Here is a 23,678-nt window from a genome sequence, read left to right on the forward strand (position 1 = left end):
AGAAGTTTCATTTTTGTTGTTGGCTTTAGGTCACTGGTAAGAATTTATAGGTGCATGTGAAGGAGGAGAGGTTGGCTTCGGCCTCCCACCTATTTCTCCCTCTGAGTTCTCCTCTCTCTGGCTTATACTGCCCTTTGGTGCCTTCTGAAAAGGCTTTGCTTAAGAGAAGTCAGCTTGTGGGGTTGGGGGTGGGAATGCCGGGGAGGGAGCAGAGGGAATATGAACCATTAAACTTCATGCGTGTACTTAAAATTGTTTTTTTTCCCCCTACCTCTGTTGTCTGTGTCTAAAATGCAAATCCTTTGGAGGGACTCATTCAGATTTCAGAGTATTGGAACAATTCTAGATTGTTGTAGTATAATCCTTAAGTTTTCCAAGGAAATCCATGAATGTGAAGGAGCCTTTAGATACGAATCTGGTTTTCTCCAAGGAAAGTAATGAAATACACATTTTAAACTGGAAGAAATATCTTTCTTCTGAAAACAAAAACAAAAACAAAAACAAACAACCATGCCTTTTCTTCAATTGCATAAGTAACTAACAAGGAAGAATGGGGGTGATTGGGTTTAGGAAGGTGAGGTTTGTGTTCATGTATTTGTTCCGTGCAAACTTGAGAAACATGCGAACTTTGCAGCTGACACTGGAGTTTCATTAGCCTGGCATTACCTGTCCCTCTTTGGTATGTGAAAGCCGTTGCCTTATTAATTGACATCTTCTCACTAAAGGGGTTTTCTGTCCGCACTGTGTATTATACAGTGCTTTCCCATTCAAGCTTAACTTTGGAGAAACATAGTCAATGTAATCACTGTCAGATCCGTAGGGTGCCAGTTTTGTGACTGATTTGTATCATTTGTCTAGGCCTTATGTTCAACACTTATTGAATATCTTCTGAGAGCTGGGCACTGTTAGCATAGCACTTAACTCTGGGAAAGCTCACAGAGGTAGCACTGGAGCCAGGCTTCGAAGCATGACTGGGTGGGGATGCTTTCAAGCTACTGTGTCATCTGTGTTTAGTGGTTTATGAATGAAATGGTATTGATGTTGATGGTAGAACCTAACTCAGGATCACTGAGGATCAAATGAGATGATACATACAAAATGCCACATAGCCTGTGCTCAGTAAATGTTAGATCGTAGAACTAGTTGTCTGGGGCTTAGAATTTGAAAGAAAATTCTGCATGTTATGCTAAGGAATCTTTTACTATGGCCATTGGGGAGCTCTTAGAAGTTATTGAGGTGGGTTCCCCCCCACTTTTTATTTTGAGATAACTATAGATCCACATGCAGTTGCAAAAAGTAATACAAAGAGATTCCATATACACTTTATCCAGCTTTTCCCAATGGCAACTTCTTGCATCACTGTAGTACGGTATTTCAACATTGATACAATCATCTACCTTATTAAGACTTAACTGGTTTTGGGTGCCTGGGTGGCTCAGTGGGTTAAGCGTCTGCCTTCAGCTCAGGTCATGATTCCGGGGTCCTGCGATCAAATCTCGCATCAGGCTCCCTGCTCGGTGGGGAGTCTGCTTCTCCCTCTGCCCCTCCCCACCCCTACCCCCCACTTGTGCTCGCTCTCCCTCTCTCAAAAATAAATAAATAAAATCTTAAAAAAAAAAAAAAAAGACAACCAGCTTTACAGTTTTGTGGGTACTAGTTTGTGTGTGTATATTCTATGCAGTTTTTTCCACATGTGTAGATTTGTGTGACCACCACCATGGTCAGAACACAAAACAGTACCCTCCCAGGGGTCTCTCATGCTACCCTCACCTTCCTGACAGCCATAGCCACCTTCCTTCCCCTCTCCCCCAGGCTCAGGCAACCTCTAATCTGTTCTCCACCTCGGTAATTTTGTCATTTTAAGAATGCTATATAAATGGAATCACATAGTATGTAACTTTTGAGATTGGCTTTTTTCACTGTGCGTAATTCCCTTGAGATCCATCTACTTTGTTATGTGTATCAGAACTTTCTTTTTGTGCGTAGCAGTCCATATTACAGATAGTACTTTCCTTTTAACTGGGAGTACTATTCCATGTTACAGAGGAACCACAATCTGTTTAACCATTCATTTGTTGAAGGACATTCTGGGTTCTTTCTAGTGTGTAGTTGTTAGAAATAAAGCTGCCTTGAACATTTGCATATAGGATTTTGTGTGAATAAGCTTTCATTTGTCTGGATAAATGCCCAGGAGTGCAGTTGGCGGGTCATATGGTTTTTTAAGTGCATGTTTAGTTGTATAAGAAACTTCAATACTCTTTTCTGGAGTGGCTATCTACACTTTTACATTCCCACCAACAATATATGAGTGATCCTGTTTCTCAGCATTCCAGCCAGTATTTGGTGTTATCACTGTGCTCTTTTAGCCATTCTGATAGGTATGTCTGATATCTCATTGTAGTTTTCATTTGTGTTACCCGATGGCTAATGATACTGAGCTGAGAGGGATTTTTAAGACTTGATTTTTATCTTAGGAAGACTAGTTTTGAGACAGTGTGGAAAAAACCCATATAGGAGGAAGAGACAAAATACAAGGAGCAGTCAGGAGGCTCCTCTGCCAGTCCACATGAGAGAGGCCAGGGGTCTGTGTCCAAGCGTAATAGGGAGGAGAGGGGAGAGAGGCGATACTTAGGGGCATCTCTGGAAGGAGAAGAAAGTACTGGGGGCTATGGGATTGGTGGTAAGAATTTAAAACTATGAATCCCCAAACCAACGTATGGGAAGAGAAGAAGATTCAGGGGGTGAGAATAAGTTTGCTTTGAACATGTTGAATTTGAGCACATCCAGATAAAATGATCAGTGGGTAGGTAGAGCACAGGCAAAAAGTGGAGTCGGGAGAAAAAAATTTGAAGTCGTTAGTGCATCCATGTAGATGAAGCCTTGGGAGTGAGCAAGCTTGCCCAAGGATGGCTGATAGAGCAGAAGGAGGTACGTGGGAAGCTATTTTGTGGTCTGGTGAAATTTCTGGGGCCAGGGTCCCTGTTCAGGTGGTTAGAGTAGAATTGACATTAGGATGTGCGGTGGCAGCCCAGCTTTTCCTCTGCAGTGGAGAAGAACTGGAAATAGAGACACTGTTGTGCCTTTTGTCCCCTAAATTATTAAGTCAGCTGCCAGACAGCAAGTTTCCTTCATGTGATCAAGTCTTATCTTGAAACAGGAAGGCTAACACCACTTTGATAAAATTTCAGGAGTCCACATGAATTTCATTTTCATTATCCTTTCATGTTTCCCAGACTTTTCAATTTGAGTGCTGTTTTCATGATTTTTATCTTATCCTTGTACCCTCTGAACTTTTTTTAGTGAAAGTATTTCTTTTAATCTATTGGGTTTCTTTTTGCTCAGCCTTGACCAAAGCAATAAAATCACAGGTTTATGCAGCCTGGTTTTCATATACATTCAAATGAATGTATAACATCAAATGTTTTTAAACGTTCACATACCACCTAGAATTTTCTTGAGTATTACCTGTCAAAACCCCAAATTTCTTAGGCACGTTTATCTTGAACTTGTCTCATATGTTAGCAGTTTGCTGACAGAACCAGCAAGATGATAAAAAGTTTCTGGTTGGGAAGCAGAATGGCTATATAAACATTTATTTTTTTTAAAAAATGTAAGCAGCTAACTGGTTAGATTACAATTTCATGTCATATGATTGTAACTATCATTTCTGTATTAGTTGTTAAGGAGGAAATCTGGGACAGGACCTCTCAGATGCCCAGGTATTCATCAGAAATAAAAAACACCTCCAACTAATAAAAGATAAGGATACATCTGTGGCTCTTAATTGGCAAACAAGGTTTTATTCACCCCCATTAGCCTTTCGTGGGTTCAGTTGACATGGAAATGTGAAACTGTGTCAAACCATAAGTCAGAAGCAAAGCACCCAGAAACAAATTCTGATTTTGAACAGGTCGGTGACTTTTTTTTTCCTCAAGCTGTAAGCAAAGTTACGGAGTACACAGTTTGCCTATTTCTTTGTATTGTGACCAAATCTTTCTTTTGGAATACCCTTTGGGAAAATTGCTCTCATCAGTGACATCTTCAGATAGTTGTGTCCCATCAGCTTAGAGATAATGAAGGTAAAAATCAGTCATCTTCACACTTACCCTTTGTTTAGGACTGTTAAGTTAATGCTTGTGGCCACGCACTATTTGATGCTTAGCAGACATCCTTGAATCCTGAGGTGTGTATTGCAGTGCCTTCTGCTGCTGTTAGTTTTTTTGAGACTAAGGACTAAGCTTGGCATTAGGCTGGCATTATTTGAACCCACATGAAGATTCATGTCTAGACTACTCCTTAACACTGACTGTGTCTGAAGCATGATTCTCCTGGCTCTTTTTCTTCCAATTGCACATGTAGATCACTAACTCCACAAGCCCTGGTTTGTTTGTTTTAAGATGTGATGTTTTATTCATCTTTGTATTCAGCAGTCTCCAAGCTGCACACACAACCCTGAACAAAGTGGGCTGGTGCGGATGAAGAGAAACTGATGAGGGGCCTGCCTGTCCTGCTGTAGAACCTGAAACTCCTAGGCATGTACATAGATGACTGTAATTTAGGTGCTGTGGAAATTAATAAGAAGGAAAGAATGCCTCAGTCTTTGAGATCAGGGAAGATGTCAGGAGGAGGTAGCATTGACTGGAGACTTGAGGAATAGGTAGAATGTGGAGAAGTGAAGAACTGGCAGAGGAAATTGCTGTGGATAGGGAGGGAGGAGTAGGCACTGTTGGCTGTATGCATGAAGTGTGGAGTCACAGATGTAGAGGGATGGGTCAGCGAGTTTCAGATGATGTGTGTTCTTGAATAATGGGCCGAAGAGTTTGGATTTTAGTTGCTTTACGTTAAAATTTAAGCAGAAGCAAGACAAAGCTGTTTGATACTTCTGTAAGCTTTTTTATTGTGGTGGTAGTTTTTGCCTGCTGCTCTTAGGCCAAAGCCAAGGGTGACTTGCTTTTCACAAGCATGTCTAATCCAGGAAAAGAGGAAGAATGGAAATAAGCAGAAGTTAACTCACATGCCATTATGACCGCTCACTCTTTTTTTCCCTTCTCTCAAAAAAAATGGTGAAATTTTCTTTCTACCAAGTTAGAATATTCTGCCCGTAGAAAAGGTAACAAAGCAAGTACTCATAAAGTCCAGTGACCTTCACTTGTGTTTCCTTTAGTTCCGTGTTAGACTGACCCTCTAGCCTTGGTTGGAGTTTTCATAATTAATGATTTGAAGTATTTTGGTGCGCTGAAGTTATATCCCAGGGATCAAGGACGTGAGTCTAATCTCTTTCCAAGAAATATGATTCTAAGACATATTATTATGAAAGAATTATGGTCTCAATATAGAAACTGTGCAACTTGTAGAAGATTATAGTAGAAAACATAGATTACCCTTAATCCCTCTACCTCGCAACAGCTGCTGTTATAAAATGGTTTTGTCTAGTACATTACACTTTCAAAGATTTGAACTCCGAAAGCTTTTCTGTATAGACTAAGGGTATGTGAATTTGCCCTTGTGTTTTCAGAGTCAAGAATATTACCTGGGAGTCCACTTGCTGTTAGGAAGGAGAGCAGGATGAAGGAGATTAGTATTTGCAGTCTCTGCATTATTTTTCTCTTGATTGGTACTCAGTGACTCAGCAGATTTTCTGGACAGTCAGTGATAGGATGAATAAGAACACCTGCTCTTTTTTTTTCCTTTTCCCTGTATGCATCTGTAAAGCTTGATAAAGCTCAGTACGGGTGTGATACGGTTATCTGGCGTGGTGCCGGGCGTTGGTTTCCAATAGCAGCCCAGAGTCCTCTGGCAGAGATGACAACAGCTCTGTTACTGGTGCGGAGCCCAAGTGGCTTTCCTGCGTGGTGAAATGAAGCCACAGTGCCGTGGGTCTCCGGAGGCTGGCGTGCTGCCGGGATCAGGAGCTCTGCTGGGCTGGCTGCAGTAGGGTTACTGCTGCTTTCCCAGGAAATGCTGCTTAAGGGAAATAGAGCCTGTTGGCCTGAGTTAAAGGAGCTTTCTGTCAAAAGGGAAGAGAAGTATTGGAACAGCTTCCTGTATTTTATTTTTTTTATTTTTTTATTATTTTTTAAAAAGATTCTATTTATTTGACAGAGAGACAGAGAGAGAGAGCAGAAGTAGGCAGAGCGGCAGGCAGAGGGAGAGGGAGAAGCAGGCTCCCCGAAAAGCAGGGAGCCCTATGCGGGGCTCGATCGCAGCACCCTGGGATCATGACCCGAGCCGAAGGCAGATGCCCAACCGACTGAGCCACCCAGGTGCCCCAGCTTCCTGTATTTTAAGCAGCTTTAAATACCTGAGTCTTTCTTTTGTTAGGATATATAATTGGGATGTTACAAATGGTTAATGAAAACTTGTTCAGTGAAATCTTGGTTCTGCTTTTAGGTAGCCTTCTGCTAATGCTTTCTTTAATGTCTCACCATTTTTTCCCCTCTTAATCAAAAATAAAAAGGTCAATGCCAGGAACAGGAAACAGGGCCTCCAGAAGTCTTTGCAATGATCAAACCTGTCAATATCACAATGACAGATTAATGTGAAGTTAATTTGGCGCACTGCAATTCACTAATTAGCAGAATTAAGCTTGTCTATCCCTTCCCTTCTTATCCTCTTTTTAGGGAGTTGGCCTATTTAGGTAATTAGATCTTTATATATGTCTTAATTATTTAAGGTTATTTTGTAAATTAGCTGTGCAAGGAATCAACTTAACTCTTATTAGATACTCAGATGAGAACTTCTGTTTACCAGAGCAGATAAGGTGTTGAGCAGCCACTTGGTTTTCTTAAATGTATTCTAACAGTAGAACAATGGCCAAGCTGCCCAAATCTTCACTTTTGTGTTTACTTCTCACCCTGGTCGGTGGTTGCAGCCTGCTCTGCAGTATGGGGTCACGTGACAGAACCTCTAAGGTCTTATACTAAGCATCTCATGTGGGCATGTGCGTGGTGCTAGTCACTGAAGGAAGTTTTACGTACAAATTATACTTTGGATTTTTTTTTTTAAGCTAAAGCCTGACAGTCTTGAAGAGATTTTGTCAAATGCAGAATTCTACTATCTAAATCTCAGTCTAGGCTTCATATTAAAATCACTTGAAGAACATTAAAAACAATGCCAATGCAGGGCCATATCCCAGACCAATTAAACCGGTCTCTGGAGTAGCACTCAGGCATCCGTGTTGTTTTAAAGCTGTGCTTGTGATCCTAATGTGTAGCCAGCGCAGAGAGCCTCTGCTGTAGATCTCATGGAGTAAAGTTTCTTCTTATCCCCTCAACCAGTGGGGCTGCAAGTGTTTCCTGTAAGTCTTTTTTTCTCCTCTGGTTCAATTTCAGTTTAATCCTTTGAGACCTTATCATTGTTAATAACAATGTTAATCTCACACCCCAGCATAATAGGAACTTTGAACTTTGAATAAATTCCTTGGAATTTAGCTTATGAAACAACTAAAAGCCGTCAAATTCCTGCCAATTACTGGAAGATGCTAGATTATGAACTGCAGAAAAATACCTGATTACCATGATGTTGGTGTTAAGTTCTATCCATTGGTCTTATGGATGAACTCTTGAAGGTTGCCTTCTAGAATTTTGCTATTCACCTGGACTGAAGTGGCCACTAATTTGGAAGTTCTTAAGGGAAGAGCCTGAGATAGTCAAGATCATGTTCCTAACCCACTGGAGTAAGGATGGGATGAGAACTGGGAGAGGAAATGTCCTTTGTAGTTCTCTTTGCCTTGTTGGAGGTAGGGAGGATGGGAATGCCTGAAGTCAGCTGGTCTTGGGAGAGTATCACCTTTTTAATTTCTTTTCTAATTTAAAAGAAAATTTTAATTTCTTTTTAATTTAATTTTTAATATTTTGAGTCTCTTGATGATATAAGAGTTCCCCTTAATAAGTTTGTCTGTCTAGATGTTTGTCCTAAAGGCAGCTATAGGGCAGGGACACCTACAGAAAAGCTTTTACTTGGGCCAGAAAGGTTTATAAGAGGCTGCCCATTCTGAGTCTGTGTTAAGATCTTGACTTAAGGAGAGGAGAGGGAAAATGTGCTGTAGGATCTGAGGCCGGTCCATTCAGATGGTGTCCCAAATACCGATTTTTTGTGGAGTGTGCCAGACAAGAGTGTTGCAGCCTTTAATCCCCTTGGAAGCCGAGAGGCGCCTCTCCACTGCCAGTTGATTCCTGCCCTCCCTGCATTCAGGAACAACTTGGATGAATCCTCAGCCCCTGGGCTTAGGAAGGCTGCCCTGCTGTTGTCCTGCTGTCAGGAAGGGATTGTGCAGCCTGGGGAATGATTTCTGGCCCCTGGTACCTTGTCCCAGGGGCCTCCATGCAGGGAAAAGCCCATGGTTGCCCTGTCAGCAGACATTCCGCTCTGGCAGCCTGTTAAAATGACATGGGGCCAACTAGTTAAGCGGCCGCCATGCTGCGTCATAGGTGCGCCAATTATCACAGCCATGGGGATGGTGCTAGCGTGCACCGTGGAGGGGAAGTCTCTTATGCAAGATCTCTGTTTGCTTATGGGTCAAAGAGTCCTTGTTTCCCTCACCAGATAGACAGGAATATGACCATGTGTTTCCCTGACCTTTATTTGAACCGTAGCAGAACGTGGATTTTGGGCCCCTTAGCTCCCCAGTCCCCCATCCCCCCTCCACTGTGCCCCATCAGCATCACCTTAGTAGGACAAAAAATGCTCAGCCTCTCCTAGCTACATAATCCTCAGGAAGATATAAGTGGCAGTAGTATTTCCTTGTTTCATGTTTTCTCAGTCCCTGGATCAAGCAGTATTTTTCCCTTTGGAACGTATCAACTGCTGCAGATGCCTTTCTCTGGCCGAGTCACCCGGCTGCGGACAGCCTTGCAGCCTGCAGTGCCGTGTTCAGGGAAATAAAGAGAAATGGGTGCCCTTATCCCATCTCAGGAGAAGCTTTACAAAGTTACTTATAAGAAGGATTTAAAATACTGTAACATAACAAGTAGGCCTCATAAAATACATCCCCCTAGATCAGCATACATGCAATCCTAACTGTGTAAGCTCGTTAGCCATCTAGGGCTACCCCTAGCTCTACTGACACGTTGGGGCCAGAGAATTCTTTGTTGTGGGGGGTTGTTCTGTGCATCGTAGGATGTTCAGCAGCATCCCTGGCCTCTATCCACTGGGTGCACAGTTGTGACAACCAGAAATGTCTCCGAACATTGCTAAATGCCCCTGGGACAAGCAAAACCACCCTCCGTTGAGAACCAAGGGACTATGTACACTGTCCTACTGTAGCCACATGTTGCTGAACATGTGCATTCTGAGTTGAGATGTGCGAGATATAGAATATACACACTGGGTTTCAAAGACTTGGTACAAAAAGAGTGTAAGACATCTCATTAATAATTTTCATTATTACATTTTTGCATTAAATAACGTACTATTTATTACATATATTACATTAAAATGTAAGTAATTTTACATCATTACAATTTCATTGATCACATATTTAAAAGATAAAATTTGTATCTATTGGATTAAATAGAATATTTTATTAAAATTAATCTCACCTTTTTAAAAATGTGGCTACTAGGAAAACTTAAATTACATTTATTGCTTGCATTATATTTCTATTGGACAGCACTGAGCTGATATACTTGATCTAATGTAGTTTAGCCATTAATTTTGTATTAGGTATTTCGTTCCTAATAAACCGTTGGATTTAAATTATTTTTCTCTTTGGAAAATTTTCCTTCATACATTACTATTATAAAGACAAAGAGCATGTAGAGTGCTCTCCTGAGTACCTGCCTGTGGCATATTAAGTATCGGTTCAATGTTCAGATGATGTGTGTTTGTCTTAGCATTTCCCTCCTTGTATTGGAGGTATATAGAGTTGTATCTTAAAATTTAGATTTTTCAATTGGTGACATTGAATTTAGAGGCTGAGCGATAGAAGCTTTTGAACGAATTTAGTAGATTATTCTGGATTTGGGCCTTTTATAAATACTAGAATGTAATGTGCATGAAGGTAGTGATATAGAGGTGTGAGGTCTGTCTGTTCACTCCTGCATCCCCGGCACCTAGAGCAGTGCCTGGCACATAGTAGGCCTTTCAGTAAGTACTTGTTGAATGAATGGATTAAAAAAATCATACATTTTTCTTTTTTTTTTTTTTAAAGATTTTATTTATTCATTTGAGACATAGAGATACAGAGAGAGAGAGAGCATGAGCAGGGGGGAGACAGAGGGAGAGGGAGAAGCAGGCTCCCTACTGAGCAGAAAGCCCTATGCGGGGCTCGATCCCAGGACCCTGGAATCATGACCTGAGCCGAAGGCAGACGCCTAACCATCTGAGCCACCCAGGCGCCCCCCAAAAATCATACATTTTTCAATAAAAGCTGGCTGTTCAAATATATTAGTGAGCGGGTAATTTCTGTAGCTTTATTCCCCTTCCCCTTAATGTTAATTTCATTATGCAAAAGTTTTCCTTTTTATATTTAAAACCATCCATCTTGCCTTTGGTAAGTTTCTGGCTTTGGGGGAAAATGGAGACTCTCCCTCCCATAGCTCAGCTTTTAAATAAGCTGTTTAGTTCTCTTCTATTTATTTCATCTTTTTAATGCAACTTTTTGGGGTTACTCCCAGACAGATTTATGTATGGTGTGTCTTTTAGATGTTGGTGTTCCCGGTGTCCAACGTGGGGGTCATCTCCTACACACAACACCAAGCAATTCTTGGACACCAGCAGGATGTCTGAGAGTTCAGGTCAATTCTGACACTATCCTGAGACAGCATCAGATTCTATAGGTTAAGGGCTCGGTCCTACAAGACTGCCCTCCACTCCATAACCTCAGACGCCAGTCATAAGCCCCAGGTTATTTGTTACCTATACTTCTGATCGACTGGCTACAGATGGGAGGTTCCAACAACCTCCTACTTAAAGTTCTTTTAATTTGCTAGAGCAGCTCACAGAAATCAGGGAGACACTTACTTACATTTATCAGTTTGTTAAAGGATGTGATAAAAGATATGAACAGCCAGATGAAGAGAAACACAGGGCAAGATGGGGGGAAAGGGCATGGACCTCCGGGTGCACCAGTCTCTCCAAATCTCCATGTGTTCATCATGCTGGAAGCTCTCCAAACCTAGTCTTTTTGAGTTTTTATGGAGATTTCATTACGTAGTCATTATTGACTAAGTTATTGGCCATTGGCTGATTCAACCTGCAGCCCCATGGTGGGGGGCAAGATTGAAAGTTTCAACCCTTTAATCATGTGGTTGGTTCTTCCAGCAATCAGCCCCCAACCTTGGATGGGGTCCAAAAGTCACTTTCATTAAGACAATAAAAGACACCTTTATCACTCTCAGCACTTATGAAATTCTAAGGGGTTTTGGAGTAGTAGGGGTTTTGATCCAGTAGCTGTTGATGAAGACCAAATATATATGAAAATATATTTTGGTTATCTGAATCACCAAATATATATTTCTTATAAATCACAGTATCACAGAGTGAAACCTCGATCTCAATTAATTCATCTTTAATCTGTTACTTGTTTGTCCCAGCAATATTCACTGAATCATGTTTCTCTACCCTGTTATATTATTTATGCTTTCGTATAGTAAGCCCTTATGGTTTGAATATATTAAGTCTTTTCTCTTGGTTCATTTCCATTTTTAATCCATCCAACCTTAGAATGTTGATAACTCACTTTACAGAATGTTAATACGGTAGGATCCGTTTATTTTTACCTTTGAACAGACATACTTTTTTTCCCCTGGCATTCTTGGCCAGGTAAGCTTTTTTAGGAAGCCTAGAGAGAAGAAGTTAGGCCAGTAGAATAGTTAGAAGGATGAGACATCTGTGCAGTTACTGGCAGGGTGGTATAAAAGTAATTTTATTTTATGTTTCAGTACAAGTCTATAATGTATCTATCTTTTAACATCTGTTTACCTGTGGTTTAAAAATAATCAAGAAGTACATTTTTGCAATTGAGTAAAAGTTTATTTACATTCTAGTGTTCTGATCATGTCCTTGTGACTTTGACTTTGGAAACTACTATTTGCTTATCATGAGGTTAGTTGAGAGAGTCAGAGTTTATTTTAATCCGATACTCATCCTGGGGAAAAGAGGAGCGCTGTCTAGAAAGGAACATTTGAGGTCATCTTGTACAGTGACTGTTTATTTGCTTGTTTTTTTCTTTGAGAGGAAGGTAGCATGGTGATTAAGAACCTTGGCTCTGGAGCCTGCATTCAAATCCCTGCTGCTACTTAACATATAAGTGTCTCCCTTTCCTCAGCTATAAAATAGGAGAAATAATAGTACCTACTCCTAGAGTTGTTATGAGGATTTAAATGAGTTAGTATCTATAAAATACTTGAAACAATGCTTGGCTGAGATCTGGCTACAAATAAGGAAGATTGCCCTCGCTTCCTCTATTTCTCGCTAAAGCCCCAGGGACGGTGGGATAGAGGCAGCTTCAGGTCAACAAAATAAAACAAAATACTTAAAGCTAACAGTCACTGGAGGAGGGTCATCAAGAGGATGCAACTACCAACTGATCTGTGAGCTGGACCCTTACAATGGGAAGCTCCTTATCTCTGACCCCTGTCCTTGGAATGTGGCTGCCACTTGCCTTCCGCTCTCCCAGAAGCTGCCCCAGGGACACAGCCTTGAGATAACCATGTGTTGTTGAGACCACCTGGACTGTATACACGACTGAACCTGGTTACTGCTTCTATATAAACTTTTAAGATTCTGGCAGGTGGGAGTGGAGATGTACTCATCTTGTGGCCACTAAAGAAAAGTCTTGCATGTAAGTTCCCTTGTTTATTAAACCTGCCACCTACCAGTCTGGAATGGTTTGCCTCTTTCTTTGATATCTTCTTGTGTGTATGGGGACCAGTTTACAAACCAGCAATTGGCAAGCCAGCCAGGAGACCAAAGAAATGGCCACTGGAAAGAGGCATCCTCCTTGAGGGAAATCCCTGGTTGGCTATCAACCTTGATGTGGGGAGTTGTGGCCTATATGTTAGATGCTTGTGGACTACCACGCGAGTACTGGGACACCCTAAAAATGCCAGTGGGTTTGATGTGCTTTTGAGAAACGACACATAGCACACTGCGGCAAAGGAGGGAAAGGAATGGCTGCCACAGTGAGCTGTTCTCTACTGTGGGCAGCTCTGCAGGCCACTGATGCCCAGCTAGAGGCTGAAGCTTGCGTTAGAAAGGGCTGAAGTTAGAGAACGATGTGCGCCTGTTCACTACCCTACTAGCTCTGGGAATGGCAGACAAGGTGGGAGAGCAGGATAATAAGTTAGAGATCCTAGTGTGCCATTGTGCAAAGGTAGGAGGGTGCAGGCTGCTGTGGATTGAGGTCTGAGCACGTGTGACAAAGCCTGATTAGGATTCTAAGAGGGGGATTGCTAAAAAGTGAAGAGAATAGAACGAAAGGGATGATATTGTGGTGATTGACAGTGAAACAGAGAGAGCCAGTGCTGTCCAACCCCCTCCTACAGAGGAAAGTTCTAAATAGCAATTACTCAAAAAACTCCTAGGAGAAAACTTGCACTCTTTCTGTTCCCCCTTGAAGTTGTAAATTTTATCATGTCTTTGAAATGTAAACACCTCAGGAGATAACCAAAACACTGCCCACAGAGGCTAAATTTATAAATGGGGAAAAAAGAGGCTTTTCAAAATACAGACTGTTATAGAAGTTCCCTTGCCCCAGAAAGCTTTAGCCATGTGAGTGGTATCTGATTCATGGCTAGAGTTTTGGAATGAAAGCTCTGGGATCTCTGTTTGTGTCTATCTGCATGTTACGTATGTCTGTGGATATATATTATATATGTGATGTTTTTCTATCTCCAGAGGGCATTGTCAAAATTATTATGTAAAAGAACTCTATTTAATTGGCTTAAAGGAAAAGAGTTTTAAGGTTTTTTTAATGTACTTTATTTTTTTATTTAAATTCAGTTAGCCACCATATAATACGTCATTAGTTTTTGATGTAAAGTTCAGTGATTCATTAGTTGTGTATAACACCCAGTGCTCATCACATCACAGTTTTAAGTTTTAATATCAATAATGTACTCATGTAAAACTGAAACAATTTTATTTCATCTGCTAAAAGGACAAAGTTTTCTTGGATTATTGGTCTATTCTTGATGAGATTGTGAACGGTTTTTCTTTACCTTTCAAGTAATCCGCCTAGAAAACAAAGATTCTGTTTTATGGAAATAATTTCCTGTGCCTCATGTTATCTTTATCAGGTCTTTGATATTAAAAGAGCTAAGTTTTTTACAGTTCTGTAGCTTTCTGTATTAGTTTTTGAAGTCTTTAACTGTCATTTTGGCAAAATGAATAACTAAGTATTGTTTCACAGCAGCCTATAATCTAATCAAGTGTTTTAAGCCTTTTGATTTTTTTTATTCTTATGTTAATCCCCATACATTACATCATTAGTTTTAGATGAAGTGTTCCATGATTCATTGTTTGTGCATAACACCCAGTGCTCCATGCAGAATATGCCCTCCTCAATACCCACCACCAGGCTAACCCATCCTCCCACCCCCCTCCCCTCTAGAACCCTCAGTTTGTTTTTCAGAGTCCATCATCTCTCATGGTTCGTCTACCCCTCTGATTTCCCCCGCTTCATTCTTCCCCTCCTGCTACCTTCTTCTTCTTCTTTTTTTTTTTTCTTAACATATATTGCATTATTTGTTTCAGAGGTACAGATCTGAGATTCAACAGTCTTGCACAATTCACAGTGCTTACCAGAGCACATTCCCTCCCCAGTGTCTATCACCCAGTCACCCCATCCCTCCCACCCCACCCCCCACTCCAGCAACCCTGTTTGTTTCCTGCAATTAAGAATTCCTCATATCAGTGAGATCATATGATACATGTCTTTCTCTGTTTGACTTATTTCACTCAACATAATACCCTCCAGTTCCATCCACGTCGTTACAAATGGCAAGATCTCATTCCTTTTGATGGCTGCATAATATTCCATTGTATATATATACCACATCTTCTTTATCCATTCATCTGTCGATGGACATCTTGTAAGCCTTTTGATATTTTTGACAAACTTCCCATAAATCAAATTCTAAAGAAGTCTTGTTGACTTTGAACTAACTTTGGGATTTTTCACAGAGTCCCTGGAAGATCTCAAAAGATGTGTTCTCTGTCCTTGTGAAAGGAAGACATTGAACTAATTAGACTTATTTGGCATGGTAAATTTCATGGGAAGCATTGTCAAATAAGAAGTGATGCTAAACTTTCTTACATTGTTCCAGAAATTACACAAAATTCCTAAAAATCTGATATGTCCTGGTATAATGTTCAGTCATGATTCTAGTTATTATTTTATAAAGAATGTCACAGAAATAACCAAATTTCTTTGTCCATCATGTTATAATGAACTCTCATCAGATCTTTAACCCTGGCCATTTTTAAGTCTTTTGTCATTTACAGACATTTATTGTTTTATTCTGATGCTTTTGCAAAAGTGTTCCTGCAAAAGTGCTTCATCTTCAAAGAGATTCATGGAAAAGACTCTGATAAATACAGGGTTCTGATAATTAAGATCGGTTTGCCTTCATGTGAGAGGGGCAGTGATGGACCTTTCATGTGCTTCCCCAAGGCCACACACACAGCTCCACATTGTGTCATGGGATGGTAGCCTGAGACCTGTCCCTGTTCTCCTTCTCCACATCAGTAAAATGGGCCCGTTGCATTGATGATATAATGTTACCGTGTGGAGACTTGCCTCTGCTGCAGGACCCACTCTGCAGATTTTGCTGGAACACCTGTGAGGGAGAGGATAGGAGTGTACCCATAGAACATTTAAGGCCCAGGCACTGCTGTGGAGTTTTTGGGAGTCAAGATGGGCATTATCCCAGAAACTGTACTAATAAGGTGCAAGCCTGTCCATCCCCTAAGAACGTGAAAGAGCTACAAGCCTTTGTAGAGGTTTGGGAGTTTGGGAAGACTTTTATTCGCCACCTGACACGGTGCCTCCACCCCCTTATGCCACCTGGTAAAGAAAGGGCATGTGTGGGACTGGGGATCAGAGCAGCTCACCTCCTTTGAGAAGACAAAAATCTAGTGAAGTAGATTAAAGCTCTGGGCATCTCCCAAGCAGGACTGCCATTTAAGTTAGATGTGTCTGTGCCTCTGGAAGATATGGGTCAGGCGCTGTGGCAGAGACAACAGAAGGGGAGAGTGCCCCTAGGATTTCCGTCCCAGCTGTGCGAGGAGCAGAAACCCCATACACCAGTATTTCTAGCAGTGGGTAGAGCACTCCTCCAGGTAGAGCTTCTCAGGCAGCAGCCAGTATAACGGCCAGTGGGCCGAACTCAGAGTGGTTTGGCTGGTGATCTTTCATGAGTCCTAGCTGTTAACCCTTTGCACCAACTCTTGGGCTGTTCTAAAGGAATTAACCCTGTGGTTTGGACAATGGGAAGCTGAGAAGTGGATTATTATCAATGGGCCTTTATGTGGTCAGGATGTGTGTGTGGGGGGGACATTTGGGTTCACCTGCAAGAACCTGAGGCAGTCCTCAACGTCTTCCAGCTTATAAGGTACTGACGCCCCCTGACAGTTAAGAGGCTGATGCCCTAACTCAGGTACGAGTCCTTCAGTAGATAGATACGGCTGACTGAATGCATAGGGAGAGCAGCTGCCCGTTGTGGCCAGGTGGGATGGTATATTGCTGGGGATGCCGGATTGCCCTTGAAATACAGTGATGTGGTTAATGTAGGAACAGCATGTTCTCTGTGTTCCAGACAATACCCAAGGCAACTGCCAAAGGAATCTGGGGCCATCCGCTGCAGTTCCCAGCTCGTGAGAGATTGGCAAATTGATTATATTGGCCCCCTCTGTCAGAGTGAGGGTTCTCAATATGCCTTGGTTTGTGTGAACACAAGCTTTGCCCTGTTGCCATGCAAACTGGGCTGCCACCATGAGGGAATTAGAGAAGCTGAGTACCATGTGCAGATACCCTCAATCAACTAGACAGTGATCAGGGGTCACTTGCCAAAGGTCATGATGCTGAAGACTGGGCAAAAGAACATGACATTGAATGGAGGTTCCATTGCCCCTATAACCTGCAAGTAGTAGGGTTGGTAGAAAGGAGAAATGGAATCTCAAACAGCAGATTTAATTACTAATAGATAAAACCACCTTGGCCAGGTGGATTCAAGTACTGTCCCATACAATACATTTGTGTGATCAACCAGTAAGGCCTCTTGTCCCATATGCCAGACTGGGGACCCCTGCTGAGGCACCCAACAGGGTGTATTATAAGGGTATGGATGGCGTGGTAAATAGCCATTGTCCCAACTTTCACCATGGATCAACGTGCTATGCTGCTGAGAACACCAAGCCCATCATGCCTGGAAAGGTGTCATCTACTGGAATTTGCAATGAGAGGTCCCACCTGGATTGGCGATTTAGTTCACATCCCTGGATGACGAACTGTTCAGTCTCCACTGGGATCCTGTTGTTGAAACCCACTATGCCTGGAATGGAACATGTGTCGTTGAAAGAGGGGAAGAGGTGGGCATCCTGGTCTGGCCTGTCCCACCCCCGGTCCATCCCCTCATGCCTAACAGTGCTGCCTCCCTAGCAGTGTGTACGGGGTGTACAACCAGGTCAAGTTCCCAAGGCTGACAGCCTCCCTCTCCTCAAGGCTGGGTGGGTATATTCTGTTTTCCACTGATATAATCATTTGGCCGCCTTCTTTGTTCCCTCCATTGGCCTGGAGGACATTACAGAAACGACAGCCCACAATGCCCGTCCTTACTGAACACTGAATGTCTCTAATGAGAAAAGCTGTCCTCCAAAATAGAATGGCCTTGGACATCGTTACTGCCTCACCGTGGCCATCTGTCCCATTCTCCAAGCAGAATGCTGTGTGTTCATACCTGATGAGTCTCTAACGTATCATTTTTATTAAATCACACGAGGGCACAAGTAAATGACCTAAGTGATCTGACCCCCAGCCTAGGAGACTTAATAAATCAGTGGCTCAGAACGTGGGGCTCTTGGTGGAAAAGTTAACACTGATTTGGGGAATCATTATCTTAATGTGTGTTTTCTCTTTTGGTTGTGGCATCCGCCTCCAGTGCAGCCAGGTAGCCACCCAAGGGGCTACCTCCATGCGAGGGAAACTCCTTGCTGACTACTCAGGGCATGTTGTGGAAGGGGGGGCATGTGAGATTTTAAGAGCTGGTTGTGAAGGCTGGAGTGTTAGGGAAGGTCGTCAGGAGGATACGATTGCCAGCTGACCTGTGAGCTCCACCTAGGCAATCACAGGCTCCTGACCTCCCCTGTCGTTGGAATGTAGCTTCTGCTCGCCTTCCCCACTCCAAAGAACTGTCCCCAGGACACAGCTGTGAGGTAGTAGTGTGGTGTTGAGACCATTAGATGGTTTATGTGACTAAACCCAGTTAAGGCCTCTGCATAAACTCTTGAGATTTGGTGGGCAGGCACAGAGGTCTACTCGTCCTGTGGCTGCCTAAGATAAGCCTCATGTAAATTCCCTTGCTTATTAAACTTGCCACCTACCAGTCTGGAGTGATCTGCCTCTTTCTTCAGGCTCTCCTTGCCCTGCATGCATGTACAGGGACCAGTTTGCAAAGCAGCAGTTCTCTTTTGCAATAATACTGGAATACAGATTGTATAATAAGGTTAATTGAGCAAACTGGATAGATGGCTAATTGCTAGGAGCTACACTCTGTAATCCTGTAATCCCCATTATTTAGGAATTTATCCTAAGTAATCCAGAAAGAAAAAAAAATTAATTATTTATCATACTATTAATAATAAGCAAAACAGTGGAGAATCTAAACAGAAATAGAATGGTTAAGAAGATTCCTCAGTGGTATATCACAGAGTATTAAATGATAATAATGCAGATTGTGAGCCAACATGAAGGTATTTTAATTGGCTTTTTTTTTAGAGAGAGAGAGAATGTGTGCAAGTGAGTTAGCATGTGGGGGAGGGGCAGAGGGAGAAGGAGAGAGAGAATCTTAAGCAGGCTCCGCACTTAGCTTGGAGCCCCATACAGGGCTTGATTTTACAATGCTGAGATCCTGACTTGAGCCAAAATCAAGAGTTGGATGCTTAAATGACTGAGTCACCCAGGTGCCCCTTAATTGACATTTGAAAAATAGGTCCCAAGCTGTATACCGTGTCAGAGGCCAGGGATACAAACAAGAGTAATGTCTTACTTCACTGGAGCCTACACTCCAGGAGCTCTTACCAGAAGCAACCCATCGTAGTGGTCAGGTGTAGGGAAGACATAGGAGGGAGGAAATAAATTTTCTGATCCTAAAAGAGTCAGGAGATTATGACTGAATTCCTCTAAGTGAGAATCTGGCTCAGGTAAAGGATCAACAGCACCACTGGGCCTTGGTTGGACTGGGGTAGCTGGTTTCCCACCATCCCTGCAGTGGGGCCACCCCAACCGCTTGGGTTCTGGGACTGGCCCAGGGAGACTGCCCCTCTGCAGGGGGAACAGGGTGGGGTCAGAAAGGGGGCTGGCCCCCTCACCCATCACACACATTGGTGGGGAACCTGGTGCTAAACCATTCTTAGACAAGCTGCTTCTGAGTCTGGGTTTGTATCCAGCAGAGCACCTCCCTTGCTGGCATCTATAAAGAGTTAGCACTTGACACAAGGGTTTGTAAAAAGAAGAATAACGGGCACCTGGGTGGCTCAGTTGGTTAAGCGACTGCCTTCGGCTCAGGTCATGGTCCTGGAGTCCCGGGATCGAGTCCCGCATCGGGCTCCCTGCTCGGCAGGGAGTCTGCTTCTCCCTCTGACCCTCCCCCCTCTCGTGCTCTCTCACTCTCATTCTCTCTCTTTCATATAAATAAAATCTTAAAAAAAAAAAAAAGAAGAATAACAACTGCAAAAATAAATAAATAAAAGAGTCAGGGAAAGCTAAAGGAGAGAGGAAATAGTTGAGGTAGGCTGTAAGATTTATCAGATGAATAATTGGGTAACATAGTTAATACGTACAAAATGTTTATTATATGCCCATACTTAGCTAAGTACTTTTCATTATCCCATTAGTTCCTCTCAACACTGTGATGGGTGCATGCACCATTGTAAAAATGAGTAAATAGAGCTTAAGGTGGCTAGGTAACGTGCTGAAGGTTGGTGGCAGAATCAGCACATGAACCCATGTCGCCTGTCTTCTAAAATCCATATTCAAAATCACTGTACTTCACAGTGGCCTCCAATTGTGAGAAAAGTCTATCTATGGAGGTATTAATATTTTAAGACCGAAGAGAAAATAGTTTTATTGGAGAAAGAGGATTTTCTCCTGATTTTTTAACATTCGAGAATCCTTGCCAACAGCTAAAACATCTGTTGCTTATTATTTTGAGAGACCTATCTCTGAAGGAGCTAGGTGCAGATACGCATAGATCCTCTCATCTGTCAGATATTTCCCTATCCTCAGCTAGGCAGTAAGATATGACAACAAGGTAGACGGTATAGGAAGCAGAAGGAAAAATGGGCTATGACTTGGAAAGTGGGTCACTTAGAGTGGCAACCTTTGATTCTCTTAGGTCAACAATGTAGACTTCTTTGTATCTCTATTGTGGGAATTCCTACTCCATGTTTTATTATTTTGTGAAAATTTGAGGATTGTGCAATTTCAACCACTTTTATGGGGCTTTGTCTTTGTCAGGATAAAATTATACTGAGTGCCTTGTTCTAAAATTAAAAGTAGTACAAGTGCCCTCAGTCTCTGTTATGTTGCAGGCATTTGGTAATGCTGGTATAGTACTCATGGTATGTCTGGGGTAATGAAACCTTGCCTGCCAACTCTCATCTGCGTCTTTTTATTTTTATTTTTATTATTTGGTGGGGGAAAGGAGGAGGGAGGGAGGAGGGGCAGAGGAAGAGGGAGAGAATCTTGAGCAGCTCCATGCTCTGTGCGGAGCCCGACATGGGCCTTGATCTCACGAGATCATGATCCAAGCCAAAACCAAGAGTCGGACACCTAACCAACTGAGCCACCCAGGCACCCCATCACCTGAGTCTTTTTTTTTTTTTTTAAGATTTTATTTATTTATTTGAGAGAGAGAGAATGAGAGAGAGCACATGAGAGTGGGGAGGGTCAGAGGGAGAAGCAGACTCCCTGCTGAGCAGGGAGCCCGATGCAGGACTCAATCCCAGGACTCCAGGATCATGACCTGAGCCGAAGGCAGTCGCTTAACCAACTGAGCCATCCAGGCGCCCCAACACCTGAGTCTTTTTAAAGAACATCTGAATTTGGCATTCTCCAACACAGGAAGTCACTTATGACCCAGGAGATGATGGAACATGACATCATTATATATATCCAAAGGAACAGAACTCATGCAATAGGAGGATTTTGTTAAGTCCATTCGCTTTTCTGTTCATAGGTTTTGTTGAAAGCTGTAAGTTGGCATTTTAGAGATGAACAAAAATTAGTGTACTATACATGTAGCAATTGGCATATTCTTATTCCCATCTGGAACAGTCTTGCACGTAGGTGCTCAGTAAGCCATTTCTTGAAAGAATGCATAAAAGAAGGTGTGAAGATTTTTGTTTATTCTTAATGCTACTAGGCCATTCTTGTGTGAGAATATTAAGAGATGGCATGCCAAGTTTTCCTTTTCTGATGCTGCAATGTCAAAAGATTTTATAACTCTCTTAACTCTTGAACTTGGTTCTCCTAGGCAAAAGAACTAGGATAGCTAAACCAGTTATGAAAAGGAAGAATAAAGTTAGAGATATCACATGACCCTATTTTAAGACTTAATGTATAGCTACAGTAATCAAGTTAGTGGTATCAGTGGAGGAATAGACAAATAGGTCAATGGCATAGAGCCCAGAAATCAAACCACACAAGTATGGCCAACTGATTTTTACATAGGTACAAAAGCAATTTAAGGAAGAGATGATAGTCTTCTACATATGATGCTGGAATAATTGGACACTTATAGGCAAAAAAAAAAAAATTCTTCATCTAAGTCTTACACTTTATACAAAAATTAACTCAAGGTGAAAGATGGATTTAAATGTAGAAACTGTAAAATTTTTAGAAGAAAGCATAGGAGAAAAATATTCATGACCTAGGGTTAAATGAAGAGCTTGTAGACATGACATTAAAAAGCACAATCCGTAAAACAAAAAAATCAACAAATTAAGCTTGATCAAAATTTAAAACTTGTGCTCTGTAAATGGCCCTATTAAGAGAGAAAATATATTTGAATCATCTGACAAAAGACCTGAGCCCATAGTAGATAAAAAATTCTCTAAACTCAACACTAAGAAAACAATCCACTTAGACAATGGGCAAAAAATGAACAGATACTTCACCAAAAAAGAAATACAGGTGGCAGATAAGCACAGGAAAAGATGTTCCACATCATTAACCATTAGGGTAGTACAAATCAAAATGACAAGACCTAACCATGTGATGTCATTCTTTGCTTTAAGGTTTGCCTTAAGGCCCAGCATATAGTCCATTTTGGCAGATATCCAATGTGTATTTGAAGTGGTATTATTTTGATTTTTGTCTTCTTCTGAAGCTTTGGATATCTAAATAAGGCTGGTCCTTACAACATTCTGTACCTACTCTGTCCATAGTCCCAGTTTCTACTTCCTTATAGTAGGTATGTTTGTATTTTTAGTGTATCTTTCTCCTTTCTTAGCCCATTGGTTTTCTTCTCCTTGTGGTTATAGGCAGCTTATAGGTTCAAAAACCAAACAAAAACAAAAAGCCTACCTTTGTTGTGTACTTGACTCTCAGCAGCGTTTAGTTCATTGTTAGGTACCACAGTCCCTAACCAGGAAATAAGTGTTCACCTTATACCTAAGGACTTTATGTAAGAGTTAATTCTTGGTATTGACTCATTTGTCATGTTGTGTTCTTATTCTCTTGAAACTGCTCTACCTTGCCTTTGTCAAAAGGACAAAAACGTGTTTCCCAGTTGCCAAGGCTGTGTACTTTCCTGATATTAAGCAGTACCTTATCTTATCTGAAGATGCATAACTGTGTTGTGAACTAAAGCTATTGTATTTGAGGAGAGAGCTGCCTAGACATCCAGGTACCTCCATATACGAATTCATTTCTGCTAATATTTGAGTGGCCACTGTTCTCTTGGAAATGAGGTGGTGCATAAAAACCGAGACTCTGCCTTGTGTAAGACACAGTGTGGTAGGTGCTGCACCACTTAACTTTTTCTTGATTTGGGGATCTATTCTTTCTTGCTCTTTCACAGTCATTGCTGGAAATCTTTGTGATAATGTGAGAAAAGGATGACGTACTTATTATCCTTGTCTGAGGAAAACAATGCCTCTGTTTCCACAACAGGAGGGGGGTAAACTTTGAGTTACTTTTAGGGTAAACAAGGGTAGAGGTGTTCAGATTCTTGGCTCATCCTCTTCTGCCTCAGTTAGACTTTGAGTGATATGCCTTTTTGTTAATGTGATTAATTGGAATTTATAAGCTTAGTGGTAAATATGGTTAATTCTATTTCAACTCATGAGACCTTGTGCTTCATGCTGCATACATCTGCGTATTGGAGCTCTTTAGCTGTGCACAGGGTGAGAACCCCTGTTGTGCTGTCCCTGTTGCTGATAAAGGAGAGAGAGGGGAGACTTGTGTACATACTGGCTTTTCTGTGTGACAGAGCTGTTTAATTGGGGGTGATTGT

The 23,678-nt window shown here is 41.8% G+C and overlaps 1 protein-coding gene across 12 annotated transcripts in view; it reads left to right on the plus strand.

The window, feature by feature from the left end:
• The window catches only part of ABCC5 (ATP binding cassette subfamily C member 5), a 175,963-nt gene that overhangs the window by 93,242 nt on the left and 59,043 nt on the right, over positions 1 to 23,678 (plus strand). The window lies entirely within an intron of this gene.

The sequence above is a fragment of the Mirounga angustirostris genome, unplaced genomic scaffold (assembly GCF_029215605.1).
Source record: "Mirounga angustirostris isolate CCGP_5_RB_7025 unplaced genomic scaffold, mMirAng1.0.hap1 SCAF_1, whole genome shotgun sequence".
In the NCBI taxonomy this organism is placed as follows: Eukaryota; Metazoa; Chordata; class Mammalia; order Carnivora; family Phocidae; genus Mirounga; species Mirounga angustirostris.